This window comes from Protopterus annectens, chromosome 3.part1, assembly GCF_019279795.1.
Source record: "Protopterus annectens isolate FY-2018-M chromosome 3.part1, PAN1.0, whole genome shotgun sequence".
Lineage (NCBI taxonomy): Eukaryota > Metazoa > Chordata > Ceratodontiformes > Protopteridae > Protopterus > Protopterus annectens.
Window position 1 is genome coordinate 1,372,499,794 of NC_056732.1, and position 13,444 is coordinate 1,372,513,237.

Consider the following 13,444-nt stretch of genomic DNA (forward strand, 5'->3'; position numbering starts at 1 on the left):
CATTGTGGGTAACCTCATGAAAAAAGATGAGGAGGATATTACGAAAGCCATTAGAGCTTCTGTGAGGAATGTTATGCCCCAGAGAAGACACCTTGGTGGAAGATTGATAAGGAGAAAAGGGTCAGGCTATCATGTCAAATGAAAGAGTACATCCTATAAAGGATGATATAGAACTATCTGATGTAACAGGTGCTAATTGAACAGTCTATAAGAAAGCCTGAGACTCTAATGGCTTCTCTTTGGAGTTTTATACATATGTGTTTGGGAATGGGGGATTCCTTGGCTTGTGCTTTAGATAGTTTTACTAATGAGGTGAGCCATGTAGAAAGCTTGTAGTGATCTTGACTTGATATTTCCACACCTGAAAATTTCTTTCTGAAACCTTCACTTATAGTGTGTGTATTGTGGCATATTTTAATGTGAACCAACTTCAGGCAGGCTGTAGGAAGAACTCAACCTTAGTACAATGAACCATTTGATGTAATATTTGCCACAAGTCTTCTGGATGACAATTACGTACCTTTAAGGTAGGGGACATAGACAAGCAAAATGCATTATACATGGCTTCCATCTTACATCCCATATCAAATGAAGTCTTCCTAGCAAGCACCCATTCAGTCACTATGGATGTGCATAGAAATCCATTCATCCTTTTGATTACTATGTACCTTAAATGGTTGATGAAAGTCCGTGAGACAATATATTGTGGCACTTCTCTTGACTAATACAGTCAACCTTCCCAAACATTAAATAGTTTAATGTGAATCCCTTTGGTGCAGACCCTATCTTCACCTACTTCAAACCAGTCACAGGTCTTAACCTGGGATTCCATACCAGGGGCTGATACAGATTGATGCTATGGCCAAATGTTAATAATTTTCTCAGCTTTAACTAGGTCTTTGCCTCTTTATGGGGTGAACCCTCTGTATTTGGTCAGTAGCCCCACAACAAGTGGCTACTCACTGGGAAATACTCAAATACTTAAAATTTTCACTTCCTTGTCTCCACCCAAATATGCCCAGCACCTGTCACTTAAAGCTTACATCAAGATCTTCACCAGAGCAGCTGATTTGTCACATGTCAGTGTTGCTACAGGTAACATACTTGCCTTTGGTGCAGTATGTTGTGGGTTCTATTCCTACATGAGGCAGATCGATTGCTGACACTGCAGTATAGCTTAAGGGGGATACTGTACTCGTGAGTGTGCTGCCTTTTGGATGAGACATTAAACTGAGGCTCCATCTGCCTGATTTCGTGGTAGTTCAGGTGAATGTAAAAGATCTCATGGCAACTATCAGAAAGAGTAGCGGAATTTCCGATACTCTGGCTAAATATTCCCTGGTAGTATAAATATCACTTTGGGTCTCCCCTGAAAATAGGCTACTAGCCTAATGAGACTAACCCAGTCAACAAAGGATAAATAAAATATAAATAAATTTGCTGCATTATTTGTGCATGTCTATGCTAAGCATTCTTAGTTGCCATGATCATTGAGAGAGCCTAGCTTCCTGTATACCACTTAAGGCCAGCTGCTGCTCCAAATAAATTTTGCCATCCCTTGGTTAATCCCACCAAGTGTATATGCTAAAAGGAGAGGTGAACCTCAGGAGAACTTTAATCATGACAAAATTCACTCATCCTATCAAGAGTATGGAAAGGGTAGACTATATTTCCAAGTGCTTAAAACCTACTTCCACAGTTGATTCAGTGTTTTTCCACCTCATCATTCCAAGATCCAAACCATGATGCATTCTAAGATGGATAAAATAACACATCAAAGCACAAACTGTGGGAGAAGACTACTGATCTTTCATTTAAATCTTACATGAAAGATGAATATTTGGCTCCCTCAGCTGGGTGTTTGGTTTGTTCTTTCATCCCCATTAAGAAAGTTCTTTTTTACATGCCTAGGTAGTTACTTTGGACATATTTTAATATGCAGTCATAAATTACACTCCAAGGCACTTCAAATTTTCTGACTGGAAACACTTTTAATATGTAGTTGTAAAGTATACTCTAAGGTATTTCAACTTCTCTGGCTTTCAACCTACAGCAAACTCATCCATAGAGTGAGAACACACTCATTTTTAATCTTTATTTAATCTGCAGTTTGAGAACGCAGCATATTCCTGGATAATTTCTAAAATCCTCCTGAAGGAGAGGACATAGTATCAGAATATCAGTAGGAAGTGACATTCCCCCCCCCACCACCACCACCACCACCACCACCACCAAAACACACACACTCCAGTGCACCAAAGATTGTAGTGACAGATTAAACAGAAAAGGGGATAGGAACCACCAGTCATTAGTCGCAGCATGCAAATGACAAGGCATTTCATTAGTTCTGACACAGTTGCTAGGAATGGAGTATATACTTTTTATCTCATTCCTGAACTGTGTTGGGAAGTTCATAGCTTCTAAAACTGCTTGGTTGGAAGACCAGCTACCCAGTCAATGGTCTTCTAAGCAACCACAACACTAACTGCTTTGTCATTCTTAATTTCTACTAGTATATGTATAACTGTTTTCATATGGCCAGCTGAATTCCTATTTGATACAAATCCAGTCTGCTTTGTTACTGAATAGCTTGCTTCATACTCCTCCTAACCAGCTTAGTATCTTTGCTGGGATTTTGGCCAAAAGATTCATAAGTTAGATAGGGTGTTAATAGCTGGAAGAACAGTGGTCTTTCACCAGCTAGGGTAGGAATGATACTGTGGCATCCAGTAAAGAGTTGTGCTGTCCACCAGTGACTTTTGCATGAACAGACATCTGCAACAGTAAAGTAGCCAGACTCCTCTTTTATAACTTTTACAGGTTTACACTTACTCTCTCAGAGAGCAGCACTTTTCTGGGCTTCAAGGAGTCTGTGGCTTGGATGATTTCCATTGCAGATGGGAGGGTCTGTAGCCAGCCAGCCTTATCTACACCCAGCCTTTATAGACCTGTATCACTGAAGTAATGCTGGACTGAAGCAGCTGCACCTAAGCCATGCCTCTCAGACTCTAATTGTAAGAAATCTGGGCAGAACAAAAACAATGGGGGGACAAAGAACCCAAAATAGGAGCACATTTTAAATATTGCTCTTATAAACTTAGAAAGGTGCTAGAATATCATTTGTTTCATTAACGTGCATTTTCTAAAGGAAATTAAGTCTGAACCTCAAATATCTGTCATTATTTAGTAACTTCAATCAATAATGATTTTTCAGAAAACCACATTTTTGAAGAACTGATTCAAAATACTGGGAAAATCTGGACATTTGGAAAAAAATCTCAACAGTTGAGAAGAATGACCTGAACATGTTCATAGGTAGGTACTAGGCTATCTGCCCACAGGCATTTATAGGCCTAGCTGGAATGTGTTGGCTTTTGCTGTCCCCTTAGATTAGTTCCCTGTGCCTCTGTCCAGCAGAGCCATTGAGGTTTCCCATCCACTTGTCAAGGTTTCTCTTGAAGAGTGTTAGCGAGGAGCTCTGCCTAATGTGGATCAGAATCTTGTTCCAGAGCAAGGGAAGTCTTTGGGACAGGAATCTATCCCTCCAGCATGTCCTATTTATTGTTGTGGTGAGGTTTAGATCCCTAGAGCATGTGGCTCGAGGGGATATGGTTTTCTTTAGGTGGAGCATGTCCATCAGTTCTGGGTTGGACAAGGCCTTGTATGTCAGGCATAGATCACCTCTGAGTAGGCGGTATGCAACCGAGTACAGCTGGAGTTTCTTCAGTCGAGCTGCATAGGGCATCTGTTTGAGGTCAGTGATCCTCTTGGTGAGGTACTTCTGTGGTCTTTCCAGCTGTTGCAGGTGTCTTGTAAGGTGACATCCCAAATAGGACACTGTACTGCATGATGGGTCTGATGCGTGGATGCAAACCCTTTTGTGATTAGGTGGGCCATGTAGAAGGATTTTCTAACCACTTTGGCATTCTGATTATTAAAGGACAGATTACTGTCTACTTGGGTCCCCAGATCCCTTATTATGTCTTCCGTATTTAGGGGGATACCACCTATGTGGTAGTTTGTGTGTAGTTTGTTTTTTCCAGAGGGGATGACTATGCACTTTTTGGCATTTAGCTTGAGTATCTGTCTGAGTGATACCCTTTAAGAGGATGTCTGTGTCAGCCAGAGTCAATTATAGTCCCTAGTTTACAGTCGTCTGCGAACTTCATCAGCCATATACCTCTTGTGCTTGCCTGTACCTCTGAGAAGTATATGCTGAGCAGGAGGGGTCCTTGGACTGGCCCTGGGGAACACCACTTGTAACCAGTTTAGAGTCAGACCTAGCTCTGCAACTCTTACCATGTGGGTTCTGTCCATGAGCAAGTTGGCAGCCCATCTCGTGATGTAGGGGTTTATGTTCAGGCTGGTGAGCTTGACTATAATACCAGAATAGGGAATGGTGTCGAAGGCCTTTGCTGTGTGGACCACCTTTCCCTCATCTATAGCCTTGGTAACTGTCTCAAAGAAGTCCACCAGGTTTAGGAGGCATGATCTGCCCTTAACAAAGCCGAACTGAGTAAAGTCCAGTGTTTGGAGGTTCCCAGTGTCTCTGTTAATGAGATCCATGATGATGCGCTCCATAGCCTTGCGTCCCAAGCTAGTCAGGCTTATAGGGTGATAGTTCCCAGGGTCTGTTGTGGCACCACCTTTGTGGAGTGGAATAACCGTTGCTGTGCGCCACTCTATGGGCATGTAGCCTGTTTGAGTTTGAACAGTGTGTTTAGGTGAGGGATTAGTTCATCTTTGAGCTCATGTAGGACACAGCCTGGGACACCGTCCATTCCCATTGATGCTGTGTTTTTGGCTTTGGGGAGGGCTGTTTTAACCTGAGTGTCTGTGATTTCAGGGGTACTACATTCTTCTGGTATGGTTATCGGCCCTTTTGGTGGTGAGAGGGAGGGTGAAGTTTGCACTGAATCTGTCTGCCAGGATGTTGGCGATATCGGTCGGTTCAGTGTATTTTGTGCCATTCTGCATTAAGTCCGAGCAGATCTGAAAATTGCCACTTAAATTTTTGACATAGCAAAAGAAGGCCTTGTGGTTATTTTTGGAGTCCTTGGCAATTTTTCTTTCGAAGCTAGAGTTGGATGATTTTATGAGGGATCATAGTTTCTTGCTGATACTGATCAGGGATGTCTTCTCTTCTTGGGACTTTACTCTTTTTTTGTACTAGTTTCCTCCTTCTATTGTATAGCTTGTTTATGACAGGGATCCACCAGACTGGTTTCCTTTTCTTGCAGGAGAGAGTCTTGGTTTTGCTTGGGATAGCATGATCCATGCATTCTTGTAGGTGCCCACAGAGTGCATTAGTAAAGGATTTTACAGCTTGGGGATCATTATCCTTTAGCATGGGGGCTTTGAATCTTTCCACCCTGGTCTTAAGTAACGTGAAGTATGCTTTTGAAAAGTTTTTCATGGTGGTTTCTTTGACCGGAGTGTGGGCGGAATGTGGCTATCCAGAGTGATTAGTTTATGGTCAGATGTAACCAGCGAGGGGTTGATCTCCAGTGTGGAACACCGGTCCCCCATGTTGGTGATGACCAGGTCCAATATGTTGTCACCTCTGGTGGGGGTGTTGACCACTTGATCCAGGGCATTTGAGTTTATAAATTCTGGGAAATGTTGTGCAAGGGAGGTAGTACTTGAGTAGTTCTCCCAGTTAATGTTTGGGTAATTGAAATCACCCAATATCAGGGTGTTTGGTAGGGCCTTTATGTTTCCCAGTGTTTCCAGAAGTGTGGAATGAGGGTCCTGGGACATGGTGGGTGATCTGTAGCAAGCTACAATTTGAATTGCAGTTTTGCCTGTTGGATGATCTCTGAAGCATCGTGCTGTGCCACTAACCTGGAGGTGTGGGCATCCTTGATGAATATGGATACGCCCTTGCCTTTTGTATTTTGGTCTGGGTTCTGTGGCTGAAATGTATGGTATGAGTTGTAGCCTGGTAGTGCTGGGGGGATTAAATCCATCTTTAAAAATGTATGATCTGCATCAGTTTCTATGTTGCATCAGTAGATTTCCTGAGCCTGCTTTCCTTGAATATGGAATCACTTGAGTTCTCTTCTTGCAGTCTAATAGACTGACAAGCAAATTTCCAAGGATTTCAGTCACCCACTAGAAAAGAGCCTTTCTTCTCAGGCTGATGAACTCAGCCCTTCTAGGTTGCAAAGTTTCAGTGCATCCCAGTAACATTCATTGCAGTCAGCTCCACATCACTAAAATTACTCAAAAGCAACAAAGGAGTACGAAGGCAGATCACCAGTTTCTGAGTCATCAGGTGACTACATATCACACATGGTGCAATTCCGTGTTATTTGGAAAGTTTTCATTTCAGTTAGGATTTAATGGTTTTGAGATGTGTTTTAAGAAGTGGTCAAGTTGAAGTTGGGTTCTCTGAATATCGATGTTCTGCAAAGGGATTTTTTTAGGATCTTTTTGGATGATCTGTTTTAGGACTTAATAGTTGATATTCTAATTACTGCTGGAGTACACCAAGATTATTTTTTGGAACAAATGGGGGTAAGATACTGTTATCAGATATTAGTGAGTAATCAAATAATGAACTGGCAGAATTCACTTGGAAGCTCAGTTGCAGTGGAATTGTAATGCTCTGCTTCATAGGATGAGAGCGTCTGGGTAGTGTAATATCTTTGTTCAGGTGATTCTACATGTGGTTCCATGGCTTAGTGGAATCAAGGAGAGAACAAACCACAGAGGGCTTAATATTGAGGAATTATAGAATACTGTATTTCCTGAAGTGATATCTAGAACTAATATGCCAGTAGAAACATATCTAAATGTAGAGATTTCTAACCAGATGTGGTTTAAGATTTGTGCCATGCTGAAATATGTCATCAAGTCTGGAGATTCCAAATGTTTGCATGAAATTGTCTTAATAAGTAATTCTATACAACTTTGAGGCTGGTAAAAAATGTAATTATATACAACTTTGAGGTTGGCAAAATTGCTTCAGAAAGTTGACCAGACTTTTTTTTAAACAAGAAACATCTTTATTAAATTATCATGTATGACATAGGCAATCTTACATTTATATAAATGAAAATAAACCATACCAGCACAATCTCAGTGGCAAACATTATACATTACAAACCATGCCAACACAATTGTAGCTGCAAACAATATACATCACCTATAATATATCCAGTCATTGTCAGTCATGCCTGTGCATGTACTGATCTCACACTTCCCATTGCTCCTATGTAATTTGCTCCTACCCTGTCTAAATATCCCAATTCTTGTTGTTTTATCTCTGTTACTATGTTCACTACTTCTAGTAAACTTAGCTTAGACTTTGATATCCATTTTCTAGCAACTGATTTTTTGGCAGCCATCATAATTAGACTCAGCAAGGTCTTACTATGTCTAGGCAATTCCAATTCTGTGTCATAGCTTAAAAACATAATTTCCTTAGTTATACCAGTTTGTTCACCCAGCATCTCCAACAGAGCAGTTTGCAGGTAATCTTGAAAGTCTGCCAACTCATTACACTCCCAGAAAATTTGTTCCCATTTATCTCTTTCTTCCTCATCACACCGCCAACATTTGCTGTCCACCTAAGCAGAAATTCTTTGTGGTGTACTTGGGGTATGAAAATACCCATGTGAACACTTCCAACCAATGATCCAAAATCTTCTAGACTTTGTTGCATATTTGGGTGGCATACATATACCCCCATTCTTTGTGAATTGCTTATCCAGTCTCTCTTCCCAAGCCTTTCTAACTACCTCTGATTGATTCTTATAGTTATTGTGCAATATTTTATATGCTCTACTAATTATTCCTTTCTTAATGGCAACTTCTGTTCTAGATTCTACTAAAAACTCTACCAGTATTGATTTTTTCATTTAAGACCCCCCATGTCTTTCTCTTTGCCTATACGCTGATATCAGTCTTTGATTGGAAAGGCAGTCTCTAACTTGCAGTCCAGATAAGATATTCTTCGTGTTTCACTGTTGCAGTCATTACATTTGGGTAATCCTGCTGGCAGTTTGCCCTCAGTTGGCCTGAATTCCAAAGTCCTGGGTCCTGCGTCGGCTGCTGTCGCCCCTTACCTGACGTCAGGTCGTCAGGGGTATAAAAGATGTGGCCGACGCCATTTTCTTTAGTCTTTCTTGCCGCACGGTACCCGAAGCAGAAGCAGTTCGCAAGTGCCGGTCAGCCAACTCCTGAGATTTTCGTGTTCGAGTTTCAGATCTGAAGTCATCAATAAAGCTAAGTACCCCATTGGGGAAACTTTTTTCTTGCTCCAGACCGATATCAGAAAAAGTTAATAATTGTATTTCTTGTGGAAAGCAAATACCTAATAAGGACTTTCATTCTGACTATATTCCTTGCCTAGGCCCTGATCACAATGTTGCTGTTTGTCGGTTTTGTGCTGGATTTAACCAACGCACTATTAAGCATCGGTATGATTTTGCTTTAAACTATTTTGGACGCCGGTTTAATTATCCAGAAATGTCGTTGGATAGCCATCCGACTACCAGAGTTCACAAAAAACACAAAGAAAAGGAGAGAGATAGACAACTGAGGCCCAAAACCGACAATGAACCTTCTCACAAGCCAGTCACCAGTTCACCGGTTCTCAGTGAGGCACTTTCGCAGCCCCTAACACCCGCCACTTTCACAGCCCACTACCGACTCCCATGTGGAGTCGACCATGCCACTGGAAACTCAAGGTATTGGAGCCTCTGATACTATTCCTTCAGATGGGTCTGGAGCCGCTGAGCAGGCACTGGCTTCTGAGGGTGTATTCAGACCTAAACATCTTTACATTAAGCCAACCTCAGCTTCAAAGGCAAAGACTAAAGCACCTTCTAAAGCAAAAGAACAAACTCAAGAGCCATGTGGACAGGCCTCTATGCCCAAAAAAACAGATGCTCAAAATGGCCAAAAACTTAATTACCTTGATCAGGGGTTCCCATCCCCCTCCTGATAAGAGGCCTAGGCAAGAGACTGCCTATGACTCTTCAGATCAGGTTTCTATTTCTTCTGATTCCTCTTCTGATCAGGAATATTCTCTTCCCCCCTATGAGGATTCTGATGCTGAAGAATCTATACCTTCAGCTTCTCCTCCAGAGGACTATTCTTTTGGGGAAATCTTGCATACCAAGAGGGAGCATTTCCACTGGGAGAGCCAAGATTTTTCAGAATCTAAAAAGAGGCTCAGGGATTTCCTTTACTACCTCAACACAGGCCACTAGCCATCCCACCTGTGTTAGATATTGTAGATGATGTGTTTTTGGAGTCTAGTCTTACCCCTGACTCCTTACCTCCAGCTCCTGTTAAACCTGACAGATATTACAGGGTTCCTGACTCTCATAAATTCCTTTTTAAAAACCCTGCTGCAGACCCAGAAACTATTTCACAGGGTCCCAAAGGAGTTAAGGCTTCTGCTGCAAAAAACCCTACCCCCTCTGTCAGAGATTCTAGGGCACTGGATAGATGGGAAAAAAAGGTTTACACATCTGCAACCTTGGCTATAAGGGCCTTAAACTGTCAGTTTTATATGCTGAAATATCAGCAACATGCCATGGCATTGCTTAAACAGAAAATGTTATTAAACTCTGAATGTGCAGAAAACAAGGAAATGCAGGATTTATTGCATGCAGCTGAACAAGTTGGAAAGCATACTTTGCAATGTGGTTTTGATCCTTTGGAGGCCTCCTGCTGGGCCGCGGTAACAGGTTCTGTAATTAGGAGGCATGCTTGGTTAAAAGAACAAAATCTGCCTGATCATGTCAAAGTTAAATTATAAGATGCACCTTTACAGCATGATACTTTGTTTGGTGTTAAGGCAGAGGAGGTGTTAAAAAAAATGGAGGACAAAGCTAAATCTATGCAAACTGTCAAAGATTTTTTACAAGTACAGCCACCTAGGTTTAGAAGACACTGGCCTACAAAGAATTCGTCCTTTCCTGTGTCAGACAGACCTCAAAGGGGCAGATCCAGACGCCCTAGAGGCAGAACCCAGGTGCAAGGTTCCTACAGGTCAAAGCAATGGGGTGCTTCTACTGCCAAAGTTGGAGAAGACAAATCACAACCATACAGGAAACAGTATCAATGACTTCCCCCTGCCTGCACCAAGCACTTATCTCCTGGAAGCACCCTTAGGGGGAATATTAGCACTTTTTTCTCAAAATTGGCACATTATAACACAGGACAAGTGGGTTCTAAATATTGTGTCACAAGGGTACAAGTTCCATTTCCATACCCTGCCAAAGGCAAACGGCTGGCCAGATCTGCCAAAAAATCAATGGGCAGAGGCACAAAAACAAGTCTCATCCCTCATGGACATGGGGGCCATTCAAGAAGTACCAGAGCAAGAGCAGGGACAAGGATTTTACTCGACTGTTCTTGGTACCCAGAAAGGACAAGACCTGGAGACCAACACTGGACCTATCTATTCTGAACACATTCCTGGATGTACCAAAATTCAAGATGATGACTTTGCAGCAACTTCTGCCCATGCTGGGCAAGAACGCTTGGCTGGTGACTCTAGACCTAAAAGAGGCATACCTGCATGTCCCAATCAGACAATTATGCAGAAGATGCCTCAGATTCAAGGCTGGCTCAATGCATTACCAATTCTCTGCACTGCCCTTTGGCTTATCTACTGCACCCAGGGTCTTTACAAAGTGCCTGGCACCAGTAATTGCATTCTGCAGACAAAGAGGAATACAAATATATCTTTACTTGGATGACTGTCTAATTCAAGCAGAGAACATGGACATTCTTTTACAGCATCTGGTATTTGTAAAAAGACTTCTAACATGCCTAGGGTACACAGTCAATGAAAAGAAATCAAAACTAGTACCCTCTCAAGAGATCATATTCCTGGGTGCAAGCTTAAATACAACTGCCCAGATGGCTTATCTCACGCCAGACAAACAAAGGCAACTGACTACCTATTTCAAAATGTTGGCAACAAAGGCCCAGTTATCTGCAAGAAAAATTCTGTAGGCTTTGGGCTTCATGGCATCCTGCATCCTACTAATTCCATATGCAAGACTGCATATGAGGAAACTTCAGTGGTACCTAAAAAGTGTTTGGACTCAACATTGCCACAGCCTGGAAACAATGATTACTCTTATGCCCTGCCTACAACAGGAGTTTCGATGGTGGGCAAAGGCTTGTCACCAAAACAAGGGACAGCCATTCACATTACCCCCAGCCAGGCAGACACTAACAACGGATGCATCAGATTATGCCTGGGGGGCCCACATGGCAAGAAGATGCATTCAGGGTACATGGACCTCAACCCAAATACATCTACATATCAATAAAAATTAGATGCTAGCTGTTCAGAATGCCCTGACGGCCTTCAAGGACCTACTTCATCCAGGACAACTACTGAGAAAGACAGACAACACCACGGTCATGTGGTATATAAACAAGCAGGGGGGCACACATTCTTACCCCCTTTGCAGACTAGCCATGACTTTGTGGGACACAGCATTAACTTACCAAGTATATCTGCAGGCACAATTCCTGCCAGGAAGAAAAAATACTCTGGCAGACGAAATAAGCAGAAACATCATGGATCTCCATGAGTGGCAGCTGGATCCACAAGTCTTCTGCATAATAACAAGGAGAAGGGGATGCCCGGACATAGATCTATTTGCCTCCCCTAACAACTACCAGCTAAAAAGATTCTGCACAAGGACTTGTCACAGACAAGCATGGAAAGTGGACGCCCTATCTTTCAGCTGGAAAAACCTATCAGTATATGCCTTTCCCCTCTGCCCCCCTCCCCAAAGTACTCCTAAAGGTCAGACAGGAAAAGCCAAAAATGATACTGATTGCCCCAGACTGGCCCTGGCAGTACTGGTTTCCAATCCTAAAGACCTTGCCTCAATGCCCAGCTTAGACCTTACCTCAAATACTTCATCTACTGTCCCAGCAAAACAATCAGATCCTGCATAGCCAACTCAGGACTTTAAACCTGGCAGCATGGCGGATAATGTAGTCATACAAAGCACACCTCTCAGTAAAGCTGTGATGGATGTCATTTTGGAGGCCAGAAGGCCTAGTACTAAAAAATCTTATGCTAGAAAATGGAAGAGATTCTGTGCTTGGAACCAGGCACAAGGAACTGATACAGCTGTGCTAAATATTCCTCAGATTTTGCAATATTTAACTGAGATGCTGGACAAAGGCCTATCTTTTTCATCTATTAAAATTCATGCCTCTGCCATTTCAGCTCATTACAATACAGAGCCACCAATCTTTTCTCATCCCTTATTAAAACAGTACCTCAGAGAAGCCAAAAATGTAAGGGCTCCAAGGAGATCATCAATGCCTGCATGGGACCTCAACTGTGTCTTGGAAAAACTCACCCTGCCTCCTTTTGAGCCAGCTGCTACTGCTGATATAAAGTTTTTATCTTGGAAAACAGCTCTGCTCCTAGCAATAACTTCCGCAAGACGAGTTTCAGAGCTACAGGCATTCATGGCTGTGGAACCTTTTATCATTTTTTATCCAGACAGGTTCTCTCTGAGGACAAACCCAACATTTATGCCTAAGGTGATGTCCAGTGTGGCTCTAAACCAAACTATTCATCTGCCAACTTTTTATCCAAATCCACAGAACAAGGGGGAGAGAATTCTGCATTCTTTGGACGTACACAGACAGCTTAGATTCTATTTGGACAGAACCAAAGTTTTCAGAAAGACAGAGCAATTACTAGTGGCATATGCTGCAGGATCACAAGGAAGGGCTATCTCAAAGCAGACTATTTCAAAGTGGATAGGCCACTGCATTCGTTTCTGCTACTTACACCATGGCAAGCCAGTGCCTAAGGGCATTAGGCCACATTCAACCAGAGCCACAGCCACTTCAGCAGCCTTTATCAGGGGAGTACCAACCAAGGACATTTTAGAGGCTGCTACTTGGAGTTCAGTGCACACCTTTACAAAGCACTATCATCTGCCACTCTACTCTAAATCCAGGGCTGGCTTTGCCACTTCAGTTCTGCTGGGCCTCATAGCTGCTCCTACTGCTGTTTAGCTCCAGCCTCCCAGCCATAGCATTGGGACTGTACCCAAATGTGATGACTGCAACAGTGAAACACAAAGAACATAGTACAGTTGTGTACACTTACCATAAATGTAGATGTTCGAGTGTATTCACTGTTGCAGTCCAGGTTACCCACCTGCCATCCCCCTTTTCTTCTGATGGAACCTATCTTTCCTTCTCTGATTTATACAACCTATGTGGTGTATTTGCTTGTAGATGAAAGTAAAGTTTATATTGGTGCATGTATTTATATATATATAAATTTTGGCTACCCTTTTAGCGGGCACCTGACATCTGGAGCAAGAAAAACTAAAGAAAATGGCGTCGGCCGCATCTTTTATACCCCTGATGACCTGACGTCAGGGAAGGGGTGACAGCAGCTGACGCAGGACCCAGGACTTTGGAATTC

The 13,444-nt window shown here is 42.5% G+C and overlaps 1 protein-coding gene across 1 annotated transcript in view; it reads left to right on the plus strand.

Annotated features, from left to right (window-relative positions):
- The window catches only part of SHARPIN (SHANK associated RH domain interactor), an 846,773-nt gene that overhangs the window by 618,477 nt on the left and 214,852 nt on the right, over positions 1–13,444 (plus strand). The gene's annotated exons all lie outside the window — the stretch shown is intronic.